The sequence below is a fragment of the Oncorhynchus keta genome, chromosome 4, assembly GCF_023373465.1.
Source record: "Oncorhynchus keta strain PuntledgeMale-10-30-2019 chromosome 4, Oket_V2, whole genome shotgun sequence".
Taxonomy (NCBI): Eukaryota; Metazoa; Chordata; class Actinopteri; order Salmoniformes; family Salmonidae; genus Oncorhynchus; species Oncorhynchus keta.
The window spans coordinates 24,560,797-24,570,796 of NC_068424.1; the positions used below are offsets into that span (position 1 = coordinate 24,560,797).

The following is a 10,000-nucleotide window of genomic DNA, read 5'->3' on the forward strand; positions in this document are numbered from 1 at the left end:
TGTAATGAACTTCGTCTGTTGTTTGAAGAGAGTCAGACCGAAATGCAGCGTGTAGGTTACTCATGACTTTAAATGAAGAAAATGCGGTACATGAAATAACTGAAGAAGAAAACAACAAACGAGTGAAACTAATTACAGCCTATCTGGTGACTAACACAGAGACAGGTACAATCACCCACCAAATACAACGCGCACTCAGGCTGCCTAAATACGGTTCCCAATCCGAAACAACGAGAATCAGCTGACCCAATTAGGAATCGCCTCAGGCAGCCAAGCCTAACTAGACACACCCCTAATAATACACACTCCCAATTAATACAAACCCCAATACGAAATACAACATATAAACCCATGTCACACCCTGGCCTACCCAAACATATAACAAAAACACAAGATACAATGACCAAGGCGTGACAGAACCCCCCTAAGGTGCGGACTCCGGGACGCACCTCAAGAGCATAGGAGGGTCCGGGTGGGCGTCTGTCCATGGTGGCGGTTCTGGCTCGGGACGGGACCCCACTCCATAAATGTCCTAGTTCCTCCCCTTCGCGTCCTAGGATAATCCACCTTCTCCGCCGACCATGGCCTAATAGTCCTCACCCTGATCCCCACATAACTGAGGGGCAGCTCGGGGACCGAGGGGGCAGCCTGGGACCGAGGGGCAGCTCGGGGACCGAGGGGCAGCTCGGGACAGAGGGGCAGCTCGGGACAGAGGGGCAGCTCGGGACAGAGGGGCAGCTCGGGACAGAGGGGCAGCTCGGGACAGAGGGGCAACTCGGGACAGAGGGGCAACTCGGGACAGAGGGGCAACCGGGACAGCAGGGCAGCTCAGGACAGAGGGGCAGCCCGGGACAGAGGAGCAGCCCGGGGACCGAAGCAGCCCAGTACTGAGGGGAAGCCCGGTACTGAGAGGGAGCCCAGTACAGAGAGGAAGCCTAGTACTGAGAGGAAGATCAGTACTGAGAGGAAGCTCAGTACTGAGAGGAAGCTCAGGCAGGTAGTAGGCTCCGGTAAATCCTGGCTGGCTGGTGGACCTGGATGATTCAGGTTGTCTGGCCGATCTAGAAGATCTAGGTTGACGGGCAGATCTGGAAGAGACTGGTTGTCGGGGCAGATCTGGAAGAGACTGGTTGTCGGGCAGATCTGGAAGAGACTGGTTGTCTGGCAGATCTGGAAGAGACTGGTTGTCTGGGCAGATCTGGAAGAGACTGGTTGTCTGGCAGATCTGGAAGAGACTGGTTGTCTGGCAGATCTGGGAGGACTGGCGGCACTGGCGGCGCTGGGAGGACTGGCGGCACTGGCGGCGCTGGGAGGACTGGCGGCACGGGCGGCGCTGGGCAGACTGGCGGTACTGGCGGCGCTGGGCAGACTGGGAGCACTGGCGGCGCTGGGCAGACTGGGAGCACTGGCGGCGCTGGGCAGACTGGGAGCACTGGCGGCGCTGGGCAGACTGGCGGCACTGGCGGCGCTGGCAGACTGGCGGCACTGGCGGCGCTGGGCAGACTGGCACTTCTGGCGGCGCTGGGCAGACTGGCACTTCTGGCGGATCCTGGCAGACTGGTGACGCTGGGCCGACTGGCGGCGCTGGGCAGACAGGAGACTCCGGCAGCGCAGGAGAGGAGAAAGGCACTGGCTGCGCTGAACAGGCGAGGCGCACTGGAGGCCTGGGTGCGTGGTGCTGGAACTGGTGGTACTGGGCGGGGCGAGGACACGCACAGGAAGCCTGGTGCGGGGAGTTGCTACCGGAGGACTGGTGTGTAGAGGTGGCTCTGGATAGACCGGACCGTGCAGGCGCACTGGAGCTCTTGAGCACCGAGCCTGCCCAAGCTTACCTGGCTCGATGCCCACTCTAGCCCGGCCAATACGAAGGGCTGGTATGTGTCGCAGCTGGCTCTGCACCCGCACTGGAAACACCGTGCGCTCCATAGCATAACACGGTGCCTGCCCGGTCTCTCTAGCCCAACGGTGAGCACAGGGAGTATGCGCAGGTTTCCTACCTGGCATAACTATTCTCCCTTTTAGCCCCCCCCCCCAATATTTTTTTGGGGGTGACTTTCCGGTTTCCAACCGCGTCGCCGTGCTGCCTCCTCATACATGCGCCTCTCCGCTTTTGCTGCCTCTATTTCCTCCTTGGGACGGCGATATTCCCTCCCGGCTGCTCCCAGGGTCCTTGACCGTCTAATTCCCTCCTCCCATGTCCAAATCTCCCATTGATGCAGTCTCTCCCATTGCAACTGCTCACGATCAACAGGAGAGTAGGCTCAGGTCTATTCTCTGACTCAGCCACTCTCTCTCTGCGCTTTCCCCCGTTACCTTCGGTTTTCGCTCTGTATAGCAATGCTTTCCTTCTCGATTCCATACGTGTATAGCCCTCTTCGCATTGCTGTAGGGAATCCCAGGCGGGCTCCTGCACTCGCTCTGGGTCGGCCGCCCACCTGTCGATTTCTTCCCACGTCGTATAATCCCTGCTTCTGCCGTCCATAACGCCCCCCTTTAGATCCTGCCAGTTCACACGCTGCTCGGTCTGTGAATGGTGGGTGATTCTGTAATGAACCGCCTGTTGTTTGAAGAGAGTCAGACTGACTTACCTGCCCCTGTTGGACACTAGTGATGAGAACCTCACTGTGTCTTCTAGTCCAGTGACTGGACTTACCTGCCCCTGTTGGACACTAGTGATGAGAACCTCACCGTGTCTTCTAGTCCAGTGACTGGACTTACCTGCCCTGTTCCTCCAGTCCGACACAAGCCACCTGTGAGAACATTTGATGGATTAGTGAAGTGTTAAGGGAGGGGCGATATGTACTTTTCAACTGTTTTTGAAAGTATAGCCTACCTTAAGCTTGTCCCCTTCTGACACAGAGTATCAGACTGATCCGACCTGGATCTGGTGGATGGGATACCTCCTGGGTGTCTCGACAGTCGATGGTAGAGTTGTTGAAATAAGTACATTTGCACTGCTGTCTTTCTGTTTCTCTCTCTCCAAATATTGCTGTCTTTCACTCTCTTCCCACCTCTCTCTCTCCCTGTCACGTTCTTTCTCACTTTCTCTTCCTCTCTCTCTGTCTAGCGAAGACAACTCGTTAAGGGCAGTTTAAGTTACCATAATTGCTTACACCTATCCATTTGATTGATCAGGGTTAACTTATAGCTAGATACCTCAATATGACAGACATATAACTAAATGTATAGCTAGCAACATGTAGATGACCAACTAGCTAGATGAAAATGTTTGTTAAATGGTTGTATTTAACTCCTTCCAGATATCTAATAGAAATGAACTGCTTAACATTACCCTGAATTGAGAATTTCCCTGCTCCCCTTACGAATGTTGCGCCTCTTGTCGAGATCAGTGATGCCTTCTGTAATACTTCGCCTGGTTGGAAAGATAAAAATAAAATCTCCTCGAGGGATACCATTAAAGTGCAAGCTACATACAAACAGAAATCTACTATAACACTTAGCAAGCTATATAACGTTAGCTAAATCAAACTGTCTGTCTGGATAGCTAGCTGACTAGGCAGGCTGAGGGAAGTAGCTTGCAATGTCAACATAAAATCTATCTAAAAACAGCTTAAATAATTTCTTCCTATTTAACAACATTTTTCTGAAGCAGCAGGTAGTCAGCAGGTTGTCACCGACAAAAACACCGTCCTTGGAGAGCAATTCTGAGGTAATAATTTTGTGTGGACTGAGCGAGCGTTTATGTGGTGAAATGGAACTAGAACTGCCCGCGTCCTCCTTCCTTCGCTACATCTACGAGGTCAAATAGAGCCAAGCCACCAGCATAGCAACGGACGCTTTGGTTCATTACGCAATCCGGTCCAAATTTTGCCAGTTTTATCAACAGCCCTAGCAACAGAAGCTAGAACACATCGAGCACTTTTTGTCAGGGGGACTTTATTTGACATGACAGACCCAGTGGTGTTAGAGCAAGTGATTGGTGTGTTTTCTATGAACAAACACACGATGCAAGGTGTTTCTGTGAGTGCCTTTCCTCGACTGAGGATTGCGTAATCTAATGTGTTCATTGGGATTGTTTGCAGTTGGAGAAAGGGAGGGAGTCACATGTCACAAAAAGAGCATGGCCTCTTACACTTGTTTGCTGTAGGGGAAGTGTGTGTACTGCACAGGAAGCTGGTTGTGTATGCGGTTATGAATGAAGAGTCTCTCTTTGGTATCTCTGTTCTCTGAATAATGGCACCCACCCTCAAGCCTTTCCCCTCTCTCCCCCTCACCTGGGCCTTGATCCGTAGGCCCCACCACATCCCTTCATGTCATCAGCACTGAGGGTTTTCCCACACACAAACACACAGCGACAGGTTACACAACCCCATCCAGATTCACAGAGTAACGTTGGTACAACATGGCTGCGAATGCTTTCGCACTCATTTGATTGACAGGCTCTGTATCACTGTGGTTTGTTGGTAAGCGGTTGAACGGATTTGTTGAGAGTCTGGGACGAGAGAGCTACGGTGGCCTCCTCCAATCACACATTCTGTTTTTTAAAGCCCTATGAACCTGCCCCACAAAGCCCCCTCCTGGGTGCTTGACCCTCAATGTGGCACAACTGATAAGCCTCCTGCATGTTTCTCCCCTCACATTGGCAGACTATTACTTAACACAAGTTGGTTTCCATGCTATATCCTCAGGAAATGGCTCAACACCAACCTGCTCTGAGTATAAAATAGCCAACAATAGGCTACATTTGATTGAATGACCATATCTCTACATGCTTGAACCCTTTGTCATAAGGGCTTACATAGTCTAGCAGATGTCATAAACAGCTAATGACGGCATACGTCAGCTCATAGCAACCGTATGTAATGTCATTATTATGATGACAGAATTATAGGCCTTATAAAATAGGGTTAAATTACAAAACGGCCGTGTAACCTACTTCAAAAACAATCAAATGCACTTCATCCTCCACTGGTGAAAGTGAAAATCGCTCAGTCTGGACTCTGTCTCTCTCACTCCACTAGTTTCAGACTGGCCCGAGGGTTAGGAGAGAAATGAGATGTGTGTTCTGTACTGTACTAGGCCAGTCTGAAACTAAAAACACTGGGCAGTGTTTTTAGAGTCTTACCTGGGACTGAAGGTGGGAGAGCGAGAGAGAGAGACGCATGTCTCCCGGTTGGTGCATAGCTTTTCATCATCTCATTATCTCTCTGGCTTTGTCTGTCTTTTTTTCTCTTTCGCCCTCCACTATTTCTCTTTCGCCCTCCCCTATTTCTCTTTCGCCCTCCGCTATTTCTCTTTCGCCCTCCCCTATTTCTCTTTCGCCCTCCACTATTTCTCTTTCGCCCTCCACTATTTCTCTTTCGCCCTCCCCTATTTCTCTTTCGCCCTCCCCTATTTCTCTTTCGCACTCCCCTATTTCTCTTTCGCCCTCCGCTATTTCTCTTTCGCCCTCTCCTATTTCTCCTATTTTCTTTGCCCTCCCCTAATTTCTCTTTTGCCCTCCCCTATTTCTCCTATTTCTCTTTCGCCCTCACTCAGTCTCCTCCTCTCTTTCGCTCCTTCTCTCTGGAGGCCGGCCCAGCAGCAGGGCGCACGTGAGAATCACGTGCTTCTTCATCAGCTTCCCGACTTGACACACACAGCACCACTCTTCTGCTTTCTCTGTCCTCCCTCTGTGCTCTTCTGTTTAGATTCCTGGGTGTGGCTATAGTGCTGGCTATACTACTGATGCTGGTTTATTTCTCCTCTGACATTGACTCCACTCAGGGCCTGTGGATGGCTTTAACTGCATTTTAATGTGGACAGTACAGACCCCACACACTGCCATTCTTACTCTCCCACCACTAAGTGGTCTTCGATCGACACTGTTGACATTCTTCTGTTGTTCATTCTCACTAGATAGTTTTGAGTTGGGAAAACAAGAGAACCGGAAGTGTTACGGGGCATTAGGTAGTAGGTTTTACATCCATTACGCCCACTAATGAGATCCACTGACTGTGGATAATGCAACCAAATGAAGTGGGAACTGTAGTTCTCTTGTTTGTTGCCTTAGTTTAACAAGTTCAAATCTATTAGAGAGGAACATCCACTAGTTCTCCTGAGTCCTGGTAAATTTGCTGATTCACTCCGTCCATTGCGTCAAGTTATTAAAGTGGTCAGCCCGCAGCTTGTTTTCCTACGTTTCTGGTTTGGCTGCTGTGACAACCATGGGTTCTGGAATTTAGAAGGGGAAACTGGAAAACACCTGGTTCCTACTTGAGCCGATCAAATCCCTGTTCGTTGCTTTGCCAAATCCCGTTAGGAAGTGTACATTGCATTGATGCTTATTGAGAGGGCAATCTTGGACAAAAAGTAGCCTTGGTTTTGGTGCAATCGTGCTTTTCATCACGATGACACAAAGGACGATCTCTTGTTAAGAAGTGTGCGTGTGTATGTGTGCTTGCATGCACCAGGGCCACGTTCAGTTGAAAAACACTCTTGAACATTGCAGATAGAAATGTCACGAATAGAGCCGACCTTATTCCTTATTCAACAGTCCATTTCTATCTGAATGTTCCAAAATGTTGCGTCCTGCTGAACGCGCCCCAGTACCTGAAGCATCTCCGACCTACCTAACAGTGACACCCTCTGGAGAAACCTGGACTTTTCTCCATCCCATCCATCTCTCCATTAACCCTTGTGTTTTAGAATCTATTGAGAATGAGTGGCATACTGTGACTTTGTGTAAACTTCTTCCTTACCACTCTCAGGAGTTAATGACAAGATGTTCTGAAAATCTTTAAATAAAGTATTGGGGAGAAAAATAAGGGAAAAAAAGGATTTAAAAAAATGATTTTTATCACGTGATGAGTGTGACTTCACCAGTTTAAGGAACTACATTTTTCCCACAAATGCAATGGCAAATTTCACAACCATTTTATTTCAGCATCTCAATCATCAGTTGAGGTTACACGCTTTCATTGCTGGCTTATTTTTCCAAACACAGTCATGACTTTATTTAGACCTATTGTTTGTTGAAGAATTTATCTTTTAACAGTTTTTATTGATGGGATATTTTATTCCTGTGAATGTGTGTGAATGAAAGAACGTCTCTTGTGGTATTAATAAAACAAATACTTTTTCACTGAACAAATTTATGTTTAAATGTATCCAATTTCATGCAATTTATATTAGTAAATTAGATCATAGCTATCATGGTAGAATTGTATTTCATAAGAGGCCACAAAGTTAATCAAGCCAGTATGGGAACACTTCTCTTAGAGGAAACCATAGAAACATTGTGTTCCATCCGTGAGTTGAACAAAAGCATCACAGACATTTTAATTTAGCCTGAACACTTTCAACAGACCCTACATCCTCTTTGGATCAACCCCCACCTGGGCAAAGGGGAGAGTGGTTATTGGTTTGTTTGGCCTTAGTAATGGTCTGCTCATCTCTGCTCACATAACGCTGGCCTGACACATCTCTCTCTCTGACAGACTAACTAAACGGCCCTGAGACAACCTACTGCCCTGAAATACTTGTAGCAATTGCCTAGGATCCATTCAGTTGCATCTCTATGCAACGTTACAAGGAGGAGCACTATGTAATGTTACAAGGAGGAGCACTATGTAATGTTACAAGGAGGAGCACTATGTAACGTTACAAGGAGGAGCACTATGTAACGTTACAAGGAGGAGCACTATGTAACGTTACAAGGAGGAGCACTATGTAACGTTACAAGGAGGAGCACTATGTAACGTTACAAGGAGGAGCACTATGTAACGTTACAAGGAGGAGCACTATGTAACGTTACAAGGAGGAGCACTATGTAACGTTACAAGGAGGAGCACTATGTAACGTTACAAGGAGGAGCACTATGTAACGTTACAAGGAGGAGCACTATGTAACGTTACAAGGAGGAGCACTATGTAACGTTACAAGGAGGAGCACTATGTAACGTTACAAGGAGGAGCACTATGTAACGTTACAAGGAGGAGCACTATGTAACGTTACAAGGAGGAGCACTATGTTACGTTGCAAGGAGGAGCACTATGTAACGTTACAAGGAGGAGCACTATGTAACGTTACAAGGAGGAGTTTTGGGATGAAATACGCTAGTAGATATATTAGGCTATGTAACTTCTTTATAGTCGATGCTGCTTGCATTATGATGTATGTGTGAGTAATTGATGTCAGTTGGTTTAAGCATCATTGAGCCTCCAGCTCATCGCCCCCAGTTGACCCACCCTCTCTCTCTCTGTCCTTCCATCCCTTCTCACTCACTCACTCACTCGGTCACTCACTCACTCACTGTTACGTAATGGACAACAGTGATTTACCTGATAGTCTTAAAAGCTTACAGCTTCACAGAGTACAACAGACCTGACAGAGCCTCAGTAAGCCAAGCTCCCTCCCTCTACTCACCAAAGCATTCCTATTTTTTGTATTTCACTTTTGGTGACCGCACTGTATCTCTCTTTCACCTCATTATATATGCCCACTATGCAGCACAGTCTATACTTTAGGTTGACAGTCAAACTCTCCTCAGTTTTGCTTCAATGACAACGTGTAGGTAGTTCATCCAAGGCCATTTCAGAGGGGACATCAAGATGCAGTCAATCCAGTCCCAGTGACTGTATGGCAAAGCCAGGTCGTTCTCGTACTACTGTTCAGCCTCTGACCAGTGATCACCATAGTTCCCACCATAGCGTTCTATGGTGTTCTATATTGCCTGTCCCTACCAGAGCACAGAGTTCAGTGGTGTGTTTTATTAAAAGGACAGGATTTGGCTAATCTGGTTAAGTGATTTACTGTCTAGTTCACATGGTTTTAGAGAGGTGATTAATGGGCATTGGACTTGGGCATTACAGTTCTCTCTCTCTCTGCCTGGTTACAGGTACAACGCTTGGCAAACCAGTCCACCATGTTGGCATCCGTTTGAATTCTAAATCTCAAACCAGATTGGTTAAACTCTTCCTAGGACGACTTAGGCTATGGGCTGTTCTGACACTCTCATTGACAGCCCTTTTGCTTGAAAAGTCAGGTAAAAAAGTTCTTAGAATATGCAACTGTTTCTCATGGGAAAATTATAGGGAAAAACAGTTTACCAGACCATGTCCTCTTGCTACAGGTAATACTATTAGATTGGGTTCTATTGTTTTGCACAGAAGTCTGTTGCAATACATCAACTGATTTAGAGAGAGTGTCAAACGGCAAAGTAATGTTTTATCGTATCGTTGTCCTGTTGTTTTATTGTGTGGTTGTTTTGACCACATTGATCTAAGGTTGGGATTAGGCTCACCTCACTAAGTCCCAGTAGTGATGTTACAGCTCAACTGTCCACCTCCGACACCTACAGTACCATGTGACTAACATAGAGTCCAGGAGCAAAGTTGTTAAATGTCAAACCCTAGTAGAACTTGCATTGATCAGCTTTAGCAGGCACCCTAGCGCAGGCACCGGCACCCTAGCCCAGGCACCGGCACCCTAGTGCAGGCACCATACACTAGGCATCATCCCCTTCTATACTCCAAACATCCAACTGCAAAGTCAACTGAAAGTCCAACGACAGTTAAACTCATAATGTTCTCAAACCCAATTCTCCACTTCACTCTCACATTATTCTTGCGATAAGTGCCCTTGTTTTATCAACCTTGCTTGATGCAAAATATTCAGTCATTGATGGCACTCTAGCTTTTGTTGTTTTGTAATGAATCTGACCTGTCATGGACGAGAGGCACTTGCTTAGCCATGCACGGGGCTTTCCCACGAAGGTCTCCATTTTGTTTCAAGGCAGGCAGATCGTGGATAATGTCCCTTGTGGGCATTTAGGACAGAATGTGTGTTACCATGTAGGCAATTGTGTTTGTGTTCTGAGGATGCAAGTGTCTGTACTGTCTGCCTGCAGGATGTGTGTGGTAATGTAAACCCTTGTTTCTCCTCTGTTCAGAGGCTTGGAATATAATGGAGCACTAGCTGTTCATGGGTAGAGGAGCAGCTGCACATCTCTCCCTCCCTCCTACTTGTCTCTCTCTCACTCATCCTCTCTCCAACTCTC

The 10,000-nt window shown here is 47.7% G+C and overlaps 1 protein-coding gene across 7 annotated transcripts in view; it reads left to right on the top strand.

The window, feature by feature from the left end:
• Nucleotides 1-10,000, top strand: part of slc12a7b (solute carrier family 12 member 7b) — an 86,731-nt gene that overhangs the window by 27,533 nt on the left and 49,198 nt on the right. The window lies entirely within an intron of this gene.